A 4223-nucleotide genomic window follows, 5' to 3' on the forward strand; every position below is an offset into this window, starting at 1 on the left:
TCTTTTTCAATATTATCTCCTCCGTACGATATAGTACTTATAGTTTCTGGATTCAGTGCGCGACAATATACCTATGGAAGAGGAAGTAGGAGGAGTTCCTTCAAGTTGAGGAGGAACACTGATGCTGGTTCATGAGTGGGAAAATTCTATCAATGGTAATCTATATTCATGTGATCCACGAGGCTGCAGTTTCCACTGGAGTAGATAAGTAGGACAAAAGGATGTGGTCAAAAAGTATATTTTGGTGGCAAGCATGTTATTTCACGGGAGAAAAATAGTTTTGCTAATTTTCTTTAGCTTAGCTGGAATTAGATAGATATGATGAATTTTATTGAGTGGTAGGCCTAGGCCAAGAGTTGGCCATCAGTCGACTCTCCAGGATAGTGCCTACAAGGCAACTAGTAGGAGAGTTGTATTTAGGGGCAGGCTTTAAAGAATTTTATTTAGTGTCACGTAGTCCTTTTTCTGCGAAAAGGATCAGATCTATTATAACAGTTAACTAGAAGCACAAAGCATCTCAAATATAAAAAAATAAGCATCTCCTTAGTGGCAGATAATTGCAATTAGTTTGCCAAGAGTTTCTTGTTTGCCGAGTGTTTTTCATCGGCACTCGGCACAGGCTAGGATTTGCCAAGTGTCAAGTGTTTTTCCCTGCACTCAGTTTAGGAGGGACTTTGTTGAGTGCCTGATAAAAAACACGGCAAACACGTTGATTTCGCTAGTGTTATGTGAATATTTTTTATACACATGACTATTTTATTCAGCACACATAAACAATTTATTTGACAGTAATGAACATTTCCATGGATGATAAAGCATATTTAATATATATTTTACAACGGTCTTTTGATACAAAATATTGCATTAACTTGACAGGATTTGACAAATTATTTATAATTTATTGGAAGTTGTCATTAAAAATCACAATTAAATGGGTCACCGACCTTTTTACTCTTACAAGGATGGCACTCCATTATGTTGGTGGATTTGGACCTAATTGACTCTTGAGAAAGTTATCAGTTTGAGAGGCACACACACCTTTTCAAAATTTCAGGTACTAGAAGAAACCTTTAGAGAAATTTGTGAACCAAGGAAGATACTCTCCCTTTCACGCCATGCAAAAAGATGTAATCATTCCACTTCATTTTGTTAAGCTCATCTCCAAGATATCATGTCCAACCCTCGCAAAAAAATATCATGTCCAAATGTAGAATTTTCCAAAAAATATCAAAGTGACCATTATATTTGCATCAAAGTGACCATTATATCCCAGTATTACATTGTGTACCTTAAAACCTACCAACTAATAGAAAAATTGATGTATCACTCTATTTAACTAGAATGCCCCGCCCGTTGTTGTGGTAACTTTGTTAAAAAATTCAAAAACACTTGCTAAAAATAACTAAATTTAATGCAAAGAAAATATAATCTTGAAAATCAATAAAAACAATGAAGTGTCTAAAAAGAAAAAACTTTTGAATTGTAGTTAAAAAAATTTATTTGAAACAAAAATGTGAAGGATGACTAAAATGCATGTATGATATGGTGACATTACATGCATTGACTAATGCAAAAGTAATTATAATTTATAAGTTGAATGCATGGCTTGCTTATGTGGTAGACTTAAATGCATGGCATAGTGGGAACGCTGAGGTGGACTGTATGCATGTTGAGAGAAGACTTAAATAGATGGCTTAGTGGGGATGTTGAGGTGAACACTTGGCATGTCAAGAGAATTGGGATGAACTTTTTAAGAATATAGAATGAGGAAAGAAAGATATCATATCTTAATCTAACAGACATCTCTTAGCATCGAACTCAAGATAGCCCAGGTCTTTTCTAACTTGCCATGGTTCTACATTTTAACTTGCCATGGTTCTACAATTAAACTTGCCATGTCAACAAAATTTTCAATTTCATGATGACAATGATTCAAAAACCAAAAATAGAATTGTCAAGATCGACGTAATAAAATGCCATAACATTAAAAATAAAAATTCCATGATCCAAATATTAAAATTGCCATGCTTCTATATTTTCATTGTCATAATAACAAAAAGAAGAATTGCCAAATGATCGAAAAAATTGAAATTGACATGCTAAATAAATAATTAATTTAATATAGAAAAAATCCATGCTCAAAATAATAAAAATGACATGCTTACATAATAAAAAAATGCCATGCTCTTCCTACTAAAAATTCCATGGTTCTACAAAAAATGCCATGGTTCTATAATAAAAATGTCATGATATTTCTAATAAAAATGACATGCTCTCCTAATAAAAATGACATGCCCTTACTACTACAAATGCCATGATTCTACAAAAAAATGCCATGCTCTTTATATAAAAATGTCATGCTATTTGTAATAAAAATGACATCGTCTCATAATAAAAATGCCATGCGCTTACTACTAAAAATACCATGATTCTGCCAAAAAATGACATGCTTTTTATAATAAAAATTCCATGCTATTTGTAACAAAAATGCCATCATTCTACAAAAAAATATCATCCTCTTTGTAATAAAAATGCCATGCTATTTGTAATAAAAATTACATGCTTTCATATCAAAAAATGGCATGCTCTTAATACTAAAAAATGGCATCTCTACAAATAAAATGACATGCTCTTTATAAAAAGAAGGCCATGTTCTTCAAGATAAAAATGCCATGCTTTTATAATAAAAATTTCCATGCTTCTACCAAGAAAATGCCATGCTCCCAGGGGCAACTAGTGACACACAAAGCCCACATTGCCATGATATATTCTTATGAAAAATAATTATAGGAATGTTGGTTTTTTCTGTTCACTCGAAAAATGCCATTCAACTTGAGAAACATCCCATGGGAAAAAATCCATGACAACTAGAAAACAACCATTTATGTTTATACAAGGACATGACAACTTATTTGGGAAAAATGGATTGTACCATGGCAAATTTTGTTGAAATTTGTAAGGGGCACATGGGGGGAGTTGGGCATTTTATTCTTTGAAGCTACCATGATCTAGAGCATAAAAGTTCTTAAAAATGTGATGGTCTTATTTTGCCATGACCTAGAGCAAAACAATTGTAAGTTGGCGTACGTGTCAATGAAAAAAAGGCATGTTTAGTGCTTAAAATATGCTCATTATAGATTAAAATATTTGCTTGTTCTTTTTCAATGTTATCTCCTCCGTAAGAGTACTTATAATTTCTGGATTCAGTGTGCTATAATATACCTATGAAAGAGGAAGTAGGAGGAGTTGCTTCAAGTTGAAGAGGAACGCTGATGCTGGTCCATGAGTGGGCAAATTCTATCAATGGTGATCTATATTCATGTGACCCACAAAGCTACACTTTCCAGCGGAGTAGATTTTGGTGGCAAGCATGTTATTTCATGGGAGATAAATATGTTTGCTAATTTTCTATAGCTTAGCTGCAATTAGATAGATATGATGTGTTTTATTTAGTGGTGGGCCTAGGACAGGAGTTGGCCACCAGTTGGCTCTCCAGGATAGTGTCTATAAGGTTCCTAGTCGGAGAGCCACAATAAGGGTTAATCAACTTGTATTTAGGGAGTGGCAGTGTCCTGGACTAGGGGGTGCCAACCTAGTCGGCCCATAGTTCTTGGATTGGGCATGTAAGCCATCATTCTCCTTTGGGTGGACTCCGGAAGCTACACGCCTGGACGTGATCAAGACTGCTTCTACCGAAGACTTGGCGTATACTCCAAGACATCTCCTGCCGCCTCCATGCGTACCCCTGGATACTGACCATGTAACGCTGGATGCCCTATGTGACGTGTATATAAGCCAAAGGGTTTAGCCTGTAGAGGGGACCGAATCACAATTACATTCGCCTAGCCCTAGAGTTAGATTTCTCCTTACGATCTCGAGGTAGATCAAGCTTGTACTTGATACATCATCATCAATACAATCAATGCAGGACATAGGGTATTACCTCTTCGAGAGGGCCCGAACCTGGGTAAATACTATCTCCTTTGTCCTTGTTACCACCTATCCAAGATCCATAGCTCGGGGTCCCTACCCCGAGGTATGTCGGTTTTACCACCGATGGGGAGGCTTTAAAGAAGTGGCATGTAGTCCTTTTACGAAAAGGATCAAGTCTATTATAAAAAGTTCACTGGAAGTACAAAGAATCTCAAATATATTTAAAAAAATAACATCTCCTTAGTGGAAAATAACTGCAGTTAGTTTCCCGAGAGTTTCTTCTTTGCCAA

The sequence above is a fragment of the Triticum urartu genome, chromosome 3, assembly GCF_003073215.2.
Source record: "Triticum urartu cultivar G1812 chromosome 3, Tu2.1, whole genome shotgun sequence".
NCBI classification, from domain to species: domain Eukaryota; kingdom Viridiplantae; phylum Streptophyta; class Magnoliopsida; order Poales; family Poaceae; genus Triticum; species Triticum urartu.